At 38.1% G+C, this 14676-nt stretch overlaps 1 protein-coding gene and 1 long non-coding RNA gene across 6 annotated transcripts in view; one reads left to right on the forward strand and one right to left on the reverse strand.

Moving 5' to 3' along the window:
* Window positions 1-14676, reverse strand: part of MYO3B (myosin IIIB) — a 503216-nt gene that overhangs the window by 388547 nt on the left and 99993 nt on the right. The gene's annotated exons all lie outside the window — the stretch shown is intronic.
* Window positions 8048-10636, forward strand: LOC144576797 (uncharacterized). The gene is made up of 2 exons (XR_013519324.1): window positions 8048-8180; window positions 9121-10636. It is a non-coding gene; the product is annotated as an uncharacterized LOC144576797 (long non-coding RNA).

Genomic DNA, 14676 nt, shown 5'->3' on the forward strand with positions numbered 1-14676 from the left:
TTATAATATAAATATATTTATAATATAAATATTTATAATATATTTATAAAAATATAATAAATATAATAGTATGAGACAGTTTATATAACATTTTAAAACAATCACACCATACTTTATGAGTATATGCATATGCAATAAAAGTTTTTTAAAAAGCGTAAGAAAGATACACATCAATTTCAGTGTGATGGTCATCTGCAGGAAAGGAGAGAGACCAGTAGGATAGCGGTGTTTTACCTTTATGACATCTTATTTCTAAAGGAAAAGGAGTTTAAGCAAATGTGTGAATTTCCTTTTCTCAAAAACTATTTTGAATATGTGGGAGGTTACACTGTTTTTTAAGCTTTTTGGTATGTTTTAAATATTTAACATAAAAACAAAATCAAATTTAACAACGTAGACCACTCTCTGCAGGAAATACATGCTTTTATTATTTTCCAAAGTTTCCATTCACTCTCTTTCCTCTTCTCCCTGTTTTCCCCATCGTTCACCAAAATGTTTTGAAGGTTTCAACTCCTGAAAAATATTTCATTTCAGAGTCCTCACTCTGCCTGCCTCTCCCCTCTCTGCACTCCTACTGGATGTACACACAGCTCTATTATCTTAGCTGTCATACTGACATGGATTGAGCTGAATCATCAGAGATTGCTGCTTTTGGTAGGTCAAAACATTTGAATATAGGGAATGTCATATGGTTTAACTGATAATTATATTGACCTATCTGTCTTCCCTATCAGACTCTGGCACCCTTGAATGTCCATGTTTGATTCACTGCCCTATACAAGGATTGGTGCATACAGAGTGCTCATTTGGACATTTAAATTGATTCCATCATGAGAGGCATTTCCTCTGTGCCTCTCCTTTGGTCTCTTCCCCCAGATTTAAAAGAAGAGACATATGACACAACATTTTCCACCCTAGATCAGAAAAGAACTGTGGAGTAGTTATTGTTATGGTATTTGTTCCATGGATTTCCACTTATGGAAAGGACTAGAAGTAGCATATGTGAGTGAAGAATTCCTAAGAGCTGCTCAGCTATGGGACAAAAGGGATTCTTGGAAAACTGAGAAGCCACTGTACTGATACAATATTGCACAATGAGGTACATCTATGCATCTTTGCATTCACTCATCCACTTATTCACTCATTCAGAATCAGCATGCAACTTACCCAAACTTATCAAGAATAACCCAGAAATCCAAATGTAATGTGCCACTTTAACTGCCAATTTCAACCAGAGGTACTAATGCCCACCTCCAGCCTTCTGATATTTAACCCACACAGCAAACCGAGCAGAATCTTCCAATCTAGGAAGAGACAATTATTATTGTTGTTAGTGGCTTGTAGCTTTATAGCAGTTGGTTTCAGGAATAAGCCAGTCTGTATGAGGTTTACAAAGGACCAGAAGACTTTCCATTTGTCTCCTTTCTCCTGTTTTTGTAAAAAGGTGTGTCCCATAACCACTTCAAAGCTAAAGGAGATATTCGAACAGGGAAGAGCATCACAACAATTGAAGCACTACAGGGAGAGGTTTAAGATGGCTGACCAGAGGAACAGGACACTGAACTCCTGCAAAAAGAAGAACAAAAATAGCAAGTAGAGAGTCACACTTTAAATACAGCATCTAAGAAAGCATGTTAAATTCAGAGAAGAAGTGACAGAAAACACCTGAGGCAAAGGCAACAGCCCAGCTGGGATCCCCTGGGAGCCTTCTCATCTCAGGCTCCTATAACCCTTGCCACAAGAGAGTCCCTTGATCCCTATAGGCCTTGAGAATGAAGTAGAGAGCTCCTGGCAGGGAGCTCACACTGGGTCCCACACACCCCTAAAGTTCCAGGCACCGGCAGCACAGCACAATTCTGAGAGCCCAGCCCCCACCAAACTGCATCCTAGCCCAGGGCACAACAGCCTCTGCATCTCTGCATCTTGGGAGCACACCACTGGTATCCCCCTGAGTCTACCCAGAGAACTGCAATGGTGAAATGCCACTTGGATTCAGCGGAAAACTGGAATCCCCAGAACTCTAGCCCACACAGTGTCCTACATGCTGGGGAAAGTGAAGCCAAAGGGCATACTTCTCAGAGCCTCAAACCTGCCTGCCTAGGTGGCTATCACAGATAGCAACCCTGACCCCTCAGCAACTCAGTGCTTTTTCACACCCTAAGAATAGGCTTTCCCACCAGGCACAGTGGCTCACGCCTGTAATCCCTGTACTTTGGGAGGCTGAGGTGGGCAGATCACAAGGTCAGGAGATAGAGACCATCCTGGCTAAGATGGTGAAACCCCATCTCTACTAAAAATACAAAAAATTAGCCGGGCATGATGGCATACATCTGTAGTCCCAACTACTCAAGAGGCTGAGGCAGGAGAATCACTTGAACCCGGGAGGCGGAGGTTGCAGTGAGCGAAGATCACACTACTGCACTCTAGCCTGGGTGACACAGCAAGACTCCATCTCAAAAAAAAAAAAAAAAAAATAGGCTTTTCCACCCACTGAACTGCTACTGCACCCACTCTAGCCCACAACCCAAGGCCTGGGGATTGGAAGCATTAATATTATTTAAATGATCATACTAACCAAAGTAATCTAGAGACTCAACGCATCCTTATCAAAATATGAATTCACAGAATTAGGGAAAAAAACTTCTAAAATTTGTATGAAATCAAAAAAGATCCTGAAAACCCAAAGGAATCCTAAGCAAAAAGAACAAAGCTGGGGACATCATAATACCTAACTTTAAAATATACTACAAAGCTATAGTAACAAAGAGAGCATGGTATTGGTATAAAAACAACCATGTAAGGCCAGGCGTGGTGGCTCATGCCTGTAATTCCAGCACTTTGGGAGGCCGAGGCAGGCGGATCACAAGTTCAGGAGTTCAAGACCAGCCTGGCCAATTTAGTAGAAAAACCCTGTCTCTACTAAAAAACACAAAAAATTATCTGGGTGTGGTGGTGTGCACCTGTAGTCCCAGCTATTCAGGAGGCTGAAGCAGGAGAATCGCTTGAACTTGGGAGGTGGAGGTTGCAGTGAGCCAAGATCATGCCATTGCACTCCAGCCTGGCAACAGAGCAAGACTCTGTCTCAAAACAAACAAATGAACAACAACAACAAAAAAAAACCAAAATCATGTAGGCCAATGGGACAGAATAAAGATAAACCCAAAATAAAACCACATATTTACAGCTAACTGATGTTTGACAAAGGTGCTAAGAACATTCAGTGAGAAGGGAGAAAGGTCACCTTTTCAATAAGTAGTGCTGGGAAAACTGGATATATATATGTGGAAGAATGAAACTGGAAACCTAACTCTCAACATACACAAAAATCAAATCCAAATGGATTTAAGACTTAAACTTAAGACCCCAAACTATAAAACTACTAGAAGAAAACACAGGGGAAACACTCCGGGACAATGGTCTAGGCAAAGATATTATGGCTAAGACCCTCAAATCACAAGCAAAATGTACAAAAGTAAAGAAATAGGAAGATTTTAAACTAAAAAGCTGCACGGCAAAGAAAACAATCAGCAGAGTAAAGATACATCATGCCTAATGGGAGAGAAAATATTTGCAAAATATTTATCTGACAAGGGACTAATAGCCAAACACACAAGGAACACAAATAACAACAAAAAATTCCACTAAAAAGTGGGCAGAGAGGTATTTGTAGTAGTTTCTGATGGTTATTTTTATTTCTGTGGGGTCAGTGGTAACATTCCCTTCATCATTTCTAATTGTGTTTATTTGGATCTTCTCTCTTTTCTTCATTAGTCTAGCTAGGACCTACCTTATTATTTTTTTCAAAAAACAACTCCTGGATGTATTATATTTTGAATGTTTGTGTGTGTGTGTGTCTCAATTTCCTTCAGTTCAGCTTCTGCTAGCTTTGGGGCTGATTTATTCTTGCTTCTCAGTTGTGATGTTAGGTTGTTAACATGAGGTCTTTTGAACTTTTTGATGTGGACATTTAGTGCTATGAATTTCTCTCTTAATGATGCCTTAGCTGTGTCCCAGAAACTCTGGTATGTTGCATCTTTGTTCTCATTAGTTTCAAAAAGCTCAATTTCTGCCTCAATTTCATTATTTACCCAAAAGTCATTCAGGAGTATAAACATGATTTTGAGCAATTTTCTTAGTCTTGACTTCTATTTTTACTGCATTGTGGTCCAAGAATGCGTTTGGTGTGATTTTGGTTTTTTTGCATTTGCTGAGGATTGTTTTATGTCCAATTATGTGGTCAATATTAAAGTATGTGCCATGTGACAATGAGAATAATATTTATTCTGTTGTTTTTGGCAGGAGAGTTCCAAGAACTGCCAAGCTGACAAAGGCCAAAACAGAAAGGCAATCCCATTCACAATTGCCACAAAAAGAATGAAATACCTAGGAATACAGTTAACTAGGGAGTTGAAAGATCTCTACAATGAAAATTACAAAACACTGCTCAAAGAAATCAGAGACAACACAAACAAATGGGAAAATATCCCATGCTTATGGATAGAAAGAATCAATATGATAAAAATGGCCATACTGCTCAAAGCAATTTACAGAATCAATGCTATTACTATCAAACTACAAATGACATTCTTCACAGAACTAGGAAAAAGTATTTCAAAATTTATATGGTACCAAAAAAGAGCCAAGATAGCTAAGACAATCCTAAGCAAATAGAACAAAGCTGGAGGCATCATATTACTCAACTTTAAACTATACTACAGGGCTACAGTAACCAAAACAGCATAGTACTAGTACAAAAACAGGCACATAGACCAATGGAACAGAATAGAGAACCCAGAAATAAGGCCACACACCTGTGACCATTTGATCTTCGACAAAGCTGACAAAATCAAGCAATGGGGGAAAGATTCTCTATTTAATAAATGGTGTTGGATAACTGAAGAGTCAAATGCAGAAGAGTGAAGCTGGACCCCTTCCTTACACCATATACAAAAATTAACTCAAGATAGATAACAGACTTGGATGTAAAACCCAATTATAAAAACCCCAGAAGTCAACCTAGGCAATACCATCTTGGACAGAGGAACAGGCAAAAATTTCATGACAAAATTGCAACAAAAGCAAAAATTGACAAATGGGATCTAATTAAACTTAAGAGCTTCTGCAGAGCAAAAGAAACTATCAACAGAGTAAACAGACAACAAAAAGAATGGGAGAAAATATTTGCAAACTACACATTTAACAAAGGTCTAATATCCAGCATCAATAAGGAACTTAAACAAACTGACAAGAGAAAAACAAACAACCCCACTAAAAAGTGGGTGAAGGACATAAACAGACACTTTGCAAAACAAGACATATGGGCAGCCAACAATCATAAGAAAAAAAGCTAAAGATCACTGATCATTAGAGAAATGCAAATCAAAATCACAATGTGATACTATCTCACCAGTCAGAATGGCTATTATTAAAAAGTCAAATAACAGATGCTGGCAAGGTTTTGGAGAAAAGGAAACATACATGTATACGCTGTTGGTGGGAGTGTAAATTAGTTCAACAACTGTGGAAAGCAGTATGGTTATTCCTCAGATAGTTAAAGGCAAAACTACCCTTCAACCCAACAATCCATTAATGGATATACACCCAGAGGAATAAAAATCATTCTACCATAAAGACATATGCATACAAATGTTCACTGCAGCTCTATTCATAATAGCAAAGACATGGAATCAACCTAAATGCCCATCAATTGTAGACTGGATTAAAAAAATGTGGTATATATACATCATGGAATACTAGGTAGCCATAAAAAAGAATGAGATCATGTCCTTTGCAAGAACATGGATGAAACTGGAGGCTATTATCCTTAGCAAATCAATGTAGGAACAGGAAACCAAACACTGCATGTTCTCACTTATAAGTGGGAACTAAATGATGAGAACTTATGAACACAAGGAAGAAAACAACAGACACTGGGGCCTACTTGAGAGTGAAGGGTGGGAGGAGAGCGAGGAGAAGAAAAGGTAACTATTGTATAGTAGGCTTTATACTTGGGTGATGAGATAATCCGTACCACAAACCCCCATGACACAAGTTTACCTATGGAACAAACCTTCACATGTACCCCTGAACCTAAAAGTTTTTTAAAAGTGGGCAAAGGATAGAGAGAGATATTTTTCACAGAAAGACATACCAAGAGGTAATATGAAAAAATGTTTAACAGCACTAATCATCAGGGACATGCAAATCAAAACCACAATGAGGCTGGGCGCGGTGGCTCATGCCTGTAATCCCAGCACTTTGGGAGGTAGAGGCAGGCAGATCACCTGAGGTCAGGAGTTTGAGACCAACCTAATCAACATGGGGAAACCCCGTCTCTACTAAAAATGCAAAATTAGCCAGGCATGGTGGCATATTCCTGTAATCCCAGCTACTTGGGAAGCTGAGGCAAGAGAATTACTTGAACCTGGGAAGCAGAGGTTGCTGTGAGCCGAGATCACATCATTGCACTCCAGCATGGCAACAAGAGCAAAACTCCATTTCAAAAAAACCAAAACAAAACAAAACAAAACAAAAACCACAATAAGATATAGCTATTCTTACCCCAATTAGAATAGCTATTCTTACCCCAATTAGAATAGCTATTATCAAAAAGACAAAAAATAACAAATGTGCTGGCAAGGACACAGATAAAAGGGAACTTTCATACACTATTGATGGGAATGTAAATTAGAACAGCCATTAGGGAAAATAGTAAAGAGATTTCTCAGAAAACCTAAAAACAGAACTACAGTACAATCCAGCAATTCCACTGCTGGGCATCTATCCAAGGGAAAGGAACTCAATATATGAAAGGGATACATGGCACTCCCACGTTTATTGCAGCATTATTCACAATAGCAAAGATATCAAATCAACCTAAGTGTCTGTCAACAGATGAATGAGGAATATATATTCACACAATGGAATTCACAATGGAATATTATTCTGCCATTAAAAAAGAATAAAATCCTGTCATTTGCAGCAGCAAGGATGTAATTGAAGGTCATTACATTAAGTAAGATAAGCTGGAAACCAAAAGACAGATATCACATGTACTCATTCAAAAGTGGGAACAAAAAAAGTTGAATTCATGAAGGTAGAGAGTAGAATGACAGTTACCAGAGGCTGAGAACAATGTGGGTATGTGTGGCAGGGGTTAGGGAGATAATGAAGAGAAGTTGGTTAATGGGTAGAAACATACAGTTAGGTAAAAGGAGTAAGTTCTGATGTTTGGTAGTAGAGTAGGGTTACTAAAGTTTGTGACAATGTTATTGTACATTTCAACATAGCTAGAAATGAGGACTCGAATATTCTCAACACATAAAATTATAAGGCACATGAGGACAGATATCCTAAATATCCTGACTTGATCATCAGACATTCTATGCATAAAACAAAATATCACATGTCCCTCAACATATGCACAAACATTGTGTATCAGTAAAAAGATAAAAAAATTTATGCACTAGAATGAACCCTTTTTAGTATCTACAATATTTGGAATTATATTTAATAGCTTCAAAAACTTGCAGCTGTTGCCAAAAATAGATATGTGCTATTTGAATTCTAAAGAGCTGTTTTATAAGGGAAGTAGAATGAATTGTAGAAGGATTTCTGAATATAACCCTTTCCTACATCCTTGCTGTCTATAAGACTACGACGTTCTTAAAATTTCAAACAGGGAGACCTGCTCTGGTTACCTTGGTGATAAACTGGGGATAAAAATTACACATAATTGCTACTGATGTCACTATTGCCATATTGTTTCCAAGGCTACAGATTGTCTCCAAATAATTGTAATGCTTTGTGCACTGGAAGCCCACTCTGTAGCAAAAAGCTTAGTACTGCAGTTATTCTTTCTGATTCTATCTAACAAACTATCCATAGTCTCTCAGGGATTTTGAATATTACAGAGATAAATAGGCACTGAAAATATTTCTATCTTAACCCATTCCAGGCACATCCATAATTTTTAAAATCTGATATATAGAAAAGTTAATTTCTATCACGGTATATCAGAAAATGTCCTTCTAAAATACATATCCCCTTCAATGCTACAGGGGAAAAGCAAATTGCAGAAATGCATATGTATGTATTCTGCATGGAAAATATCTGGAAGATGCATGGCAAACTGGCGACAGCGGAACTGAGGGGTAGGATTTCAGCAGATTTCATTCTTGGTAAGACATACATGTGTGTAGTATTTTATTTTTTCAGTGAGCATATATTACTTTTACAATCAGATGAAACAATACAGGTAAAAACAAATTCCTGGTCCTCAGCAGTGCTATCCTTAAATTACTAGCCTAAAGGAAATTCAACTTTCCTAAGTTGAATGAATAGATGAAGCCATTTATAAAGGACGCATATCCATTTGACCTGCTTTCATTTGTTAAAGCAGTGCCCAGTGAGTTCTTTGTGCAGTCACACTCAGCAACAATACAGTTACCCTTATATAAGTTACATTATGCAGAAATCAAGACTCTCTTTGAAAACCAGTAACTGATGTATTTTGATTTAATGATTCATTATACCAGTCATAGATGGTGACCGCTCAAGAGATTGCCCCAAGACAGCTGTGGTCAGTGAAAAACACCACTATGTTTTAGTTTCTTGGGAAATGCTATTTAAAGCATAATATACACTAAAAACACACTAGTAATTATGTGACTAACAGTAACAATCATTAATACAGATTACGGGAGCCCCTAAACCTACTGCTAAACCTGGGCTTCTAGGTGCTGCTGAAGCCCTGCATTTCCAGCACTCCTCTGATACAGCAGACAGAGCAGGGGCCTCCTTCTCAGCCTCCCCCAGGTGCTGCATGCCTGCTTCTGGATTACACCAGTTCCCAGCACTGACCTTGTCAGAATGGCATTTTCCACTAGAGCAAAACAGAACTCACTGTATCTAAGCTGCCTTGCCTGCCTGACCAGCTGGTTTTGAAAAATAACAATTTACCTTTAGAGTCCATTTATTGTATAATCCATAAAATGGCCCATATCTTGGGGTGGGGGAACACCTTGCCTTTTAGACTAGACTATACAGAAACCAGAAATGAGAATGATGATCTACATAAATCCATTATAAAGCAAAAAACACAGTCATTTTATATTACAGGGTCCTGATTCTTTTTCTGCTGCTGAAATTTACATAGGAAATTGCTGCTACAAAAGGAAATGAAGATCAAAGAATTAAATTTATAATAAAGGTAATTGATTATATTAGGCAGACATGAAATTATTTACCTGTGAAGGACCAAATATAAAATATTCCTGCCTACCTTTATGATGGTCATCACTTTAGGCTCTCATAACAATTTCATGATTTATTTTTGTGTTTCTAATAATTGACCAGATGTCCCTAATTCACAATCTATTAATAATTATAGCAGTAAGCTGTACAATTAACACGACAGGACTGTTAGGCTACAGGGTTTGTATACTATATAAAATGTTTCCTCAATTTTACCAAAGTAGATTTTAGAGGCTCTTGGATAACCATAAGCCTATGGGTTCTACGCTAGAAAATTATTTAGTGCATCATGAAGCCAGAGTTAATATAGCTTGGATTTTATGAATAAGTAATCTAAAAATAACAGAGGACCAATTTGTTTCACTCAAAGGTTCTCTAAGTGGCCCACTTATTTGCCATTTCAAGGGGCTACACTAGGAATAATTCACTTAGGGCTTGGACCCACACCAGGTTCCATTCCACATCACCCCCTCCTGACTTGGGTGAAAGTGGGTATAGGTGGGAAACTGATACTAGCTCTTTGCACGATTTCATTTGTCTAAAGTGACTATTGCTATTCTAGGAGTAAAATTTAGAAGTAATCTATGAATGATTCCTTCTAGGAGGTGACACCGGCTGTCATGGAAACTGTTCTTTTAACGTCCTCAGCCATTGCAGACAGGAGAGCAGCTTGAATTTAGTAAAGTTTAAAAAATTCTGCTTTTAAAATTCTCATAATGATGGAGACTATTTAAAGGTCCATGACCACTATAACTATATACAGAATCATTAAGAGTTGCTTGTTTTTATTTTGTCTTTTCCTGTGTGAGCAAAATATAAACACTATCATTTAAGGTGCAAATGTATTTCTTTACCCCCACAGAATGCCAAGTACTGGTTTAAACTCAGGTATTTTGCTTTGTTTTTTATGCATAGATTTTACTGGGCTTATGGTACAACGCAAACCATAAAACAATTCCCAAATAAAGAAACGTGCCTTAGAAGTCAAAAGGCAGGAAAACCTTTCATGCTCTGCTAATGAGTCCTCCTCACAAGTACTTTTGTTTTTAAAGTAAGCTAGTACTCAGCATAAACATGAATAAAAAGTTCAAGAGGCCCTAGATTCATGTCTTTCAAAAATAAGACACAATAAAATGAATGCAACCATACAGTATTTTTAGAATGTAGTACACATGAAAAAATGTCATAGTAGGAATAACAATTCCATTAAATCAAGTTCCAAAGCAAAGGTATGGGAAAGAAATACCAACTCTGGAAATTGTGGATGAAACTTGATGTCTGACTATTCTAAGACATCGGGAAGTCTTGAAATAAAGAAACGTGCTCATGTTGCTTACGCTAGAATTTCCCAAATATATTTTGGAATGCAACCTTCATAAAATGTCATTGTTGTTATTGTTTTCAATTAGCTTATTTAAATATCCTGTGAAGCAATGCTTAAGTCTAAGAGATGCCTGCTTAGGAGAGTATAAGCAATATTATTTAAAGCTTTCAAATCAAATAGTTAATAGGCAACAACATTAAATGACAGCCTAGCAGAAGCTGAAGCTCAGAAATGTGGACTTATCTCTCTTTGAACATAATATTTTGCTTTTATCGGTACTCAGAATTAGAAAGTAGAAAATAGTACTTTCTATTTTAGCAACACTTTTAACAATGTCAAGCAAGTCAAAAAGCAATATCATATTCCATAATCAACATTTCTATTATCTGGATCCCATGGTTACAAGGGGGAAAAAAAGAATTGGATAAAACAATGCAAAACAAAATTGAGATGCTTTATTAGGAAATTAATGTGTTATAGAGAAAATATTATTTTACTTTGCATTCTTTTTTTCATTTTCAATGATTCTTTTTTAGGTTAAGTTCATTAAGTTGTAATTTACATACAGTAAAAGTCACCCTTTTAGGTGTAGAATTCTATGCATTTTGATAAGCATACAGAGTCATGTAATTATCACTAGAATCAAGATATAGAACAATCCCATCACTCCAAACAGTAGCTTCATGCCTCTTTGTAGTCAGTTCCCTCTCTTCCTCACACAGCCCTCTGCCTCTGAGGTTTTGACTCTACAGAATAATTTTCTGGGCGCTCTGCAGCATCTTTACCGCATAGTGTTAGTTCACTCATCCAGTATTTACCGAGCCTACTAAAAGCAGGCCCTGTGCTATATGGAAGTGAGAACACAGTGAGTAGAATCCTGGTGCTAATCAAAGCTTTCCTGGTTGCACTGAAAAGAAACCTGCTCCAAAAAGCTTGAGTTAAAGGAGTTTTATTTAAGGATGCAAAGGGATAAAGCATTCCAATGAATCTGAGAACCCAAAATTACATTCAGACAGGCCTCAAGTAAATAAAGCTGGGAACAGAAAAGAAGAAAGGCCGGAAATGTGGATTCATCCCTGGATATCATTGTCTCACTTATGTCTAACGTCAGCTTGGTCTCTCTCTCGGTATCTCTCTCATTCTCTCGCCCTCTCTCTGTCTAAAGTCAGCTTGGTGTGTGTGTGTGTGTGTGTGTGTGTGTCTCTCTCTCTCTCTCTCTCTCTCCCCCCCCCACCCCCCATCCCCTCCCTAGTTTGCTCTGCTTATGCATCTTGATGTCTGTCTAATATGGCCAGTCTAGTCCAGGCCAAACTCTTTCCAACTTTTCAGCTCATATGCACACTACTGATTGGATGACCCTCTGCGTCTCAGTTAAAATTTCCAAGAAAGGAAATCTGGTTGGCCCAGCTCCACATCTATGGCTTCCCCAGCTGCTCTCCCCATTTAAAATGGAGTCTCCAGGTCTCTCATTAATAGCTATGGGGTAGAGAGTCGCCTACTACGGAAACAAGAAGGAAGCCAGACAGGAGAATCCTGGGCAGAAAAGCACCATCAGTTTTAACGCCGCTGCTCTGGCCCTGGGAACTAACAACCTGGACGTCCACTCAAGAGACCTAATCTGAAAGTTGGTAATTTCAAAGACAACAGGAGGATAAATTCACAATGACGGGAAGAAACCAGCGTAAAAAAGCTGAGAATACTCAAAGTCAGAATGCCTCTCCCTCTAAAGATGATCACAGCTCCACATCAACAATGGAACAAGGCTTGATGGAGAACGAGCGCCTCCTGATGACAGAATCACTCTTCAAGGAATGGATAATAACAAACTTCGGTGAGTTAAAAGAACATGTTGTAGCCCAACATAAAGAAACTAGGAACTTTGAAAAAAGGTTTGATGAAATCCTATTGAGAATAGACAACTTAGAGAGGAGTATGAGTGAATTAATGGAACTGAAGAATACAATACAGGAACTCCGAGAAGTATGCACAGGTTTAAACACTCGAATTGTTCAAGCAGAAGAAGGGATATCAGAGGTCAAAGTCCAACTTAATGAAATAAAACATGAAGAAAAGATTAGAGAAAAAAGGATAAAAAGGAAGGAGCAAAGTCTCCAAGAAATGTGGGACTATGTGAAAAGACCAAATTTACGTTTGATAGGTGTACCTGAATGCGATGGAGAGAATGAATCCAAGCTGGAAAATACCCTTCAGGATATTATTCAGGAAAATTTTCCTAAACTAGCAAAGCAGGTCAACATTCAACCCCAGGTAATACAGAGAACACCACAAAGATATTCCTCAAGAAGAGCAACCCCAAGGCACATAATGGTTAGATTCACCAGGGTTGAAACGAAGGAGAAAATACTAAGGGCAGCCAGAGAGAAAGGTCAGATAACCCACAAAGGCAAGCCTATCAGACTTACAGCAGATCTCTCGGCAGAAACTCTACAGGCCAGAAGAGAGTGGTGGCCAATATTCAACATCCTCAAAGAACAGAACCTTCAGCCCAGAATTTCATATCCCGCCAAACTAAGCTTCACAACTGAAGGAAAAATAAAATATTTTATGAACAAGCAAGAACTCAGAGATTTTATTACCACCAGGCCTGCTTTACAAGAGCTTCTGAAAGAAGCATTACACACAGAAAGAAACAACCAGTATTAGCCTTTCTAAAAATACACCAAAAAGTAAAGAGCACCAACATAAAGAAGAATTTACACCAACAAATGGATAAAACAGCCAGTCAACATCAAATGGCAGTAACCCTAAATTTAAATTGACTAAATTCCCAATCAAAAGACACAGCCAAAATCCAACGTTATGTTACATCCAGACCTGTTTCACATGCAAGGATACACAAAGACTCAAAACAAATGGAGAAAGATTTACCAACCAAATGGAGAGCAAAATAAATAAATAAATAAAAAGCAGGAGTTGCAATTCTCGTATCGGATAAAATAGATTTTAAAGCAACAAAGATATAGTGGTAAAAGGATCAATGCAACAACAAGAGCTAACCATCGTAACACCCAGATAGGAGACTTAGATTCAATGAGACAGAAAATTAATAAGGATATCAAGAACTCGAACTCAGATCCAGAACAAGTAAACTTAATAAATATCTATAGAGCTCCCCACTTCAAATACAGAAAATATACATTCTTGTCAATACCACATCACACCTACCCATTAGTTTAAATGAAACATTGATTGGCCATTATTAATACCCAATTTTTTTCAAAATAAAGCAATATTTCCATTTACTCTCCCTCTTTCTCTTCCTCTTTCTTCCTCTTTACTTATTATTTTTTTTCTTTTCTTCTCTCAAAAAAAAAAGAAATCAACTTGTAAACCTCTAGATCCAGGTCGGCAACGTCTCTTTCAATGCTTGATTTCCTTTCTTCCCTTCCCTCCCTCCCTCCCTCCCCGCTTCCTCCCTTCCTTCCTTCCTTCATCCCTTCCTTCCTCCCTACTGTCCTTCTTCCCTTCCTTCCTGCCTTCCTCCCCCCCCCCAAAAAAATAGCTATGGGGTAGGGAATTGCAGTCATTTTGAGCCTGGAAATGTCTTATTCCAGGAATAAAGCAATCGTCATAAAAAATGTTTATTAGACCAACTTTATGTGATAAATACACATGAGTCCAAACCTGCTTGCTGGGTTTGAGGAAGGTTTCACGGAGGAAGTGACATATGAACTAAGTTTTGAAGGATGGTCACCATGTAGATAGTGGCAGGTCCAAGGGGAATATTGGAGATGAAGTACATGAGAGCAAGGAAGAAATGAGCATCCCAGGCAGAGGACATAGTATGTATAACATATGAAGAACAATGAAAGAGTATGTCTTCTTCAGAGACTTAATTTGATATGGCTGGAGAGCAGGATACATTAGGCAGAGTCAAGAGAAAATAATCAGGAACTAGAGTATGAAAGGCTTTCTAGGCTGTAACAAGAGATCTAAACTTCATCCTTTAAGCAGCAGTGGCCATCCAGAGATGTAAGACAAGAGGAAGTTCCTAGACTTACTGGGACAATATAAGCAAGGACCCAGGATCTCAGAAGGATCTCAGCATTCTGAGATCCCTAGTTTTGCCTCCATTT

The sequence above is a fragment of the Callithrix jacchus genome, chromosome 6 (genome assembly GCF_049354715.1).
Source record: "Callithrix jacchus isolate 240 chromosome 6, calJac240_pri, whole genome shotgun sequence".
Lineage (NCBI taxonomy): Eukaryota > Metazoa > Chordata > Mammalia > Primates > Cebidae > Callithrix > Callithrix jacchus.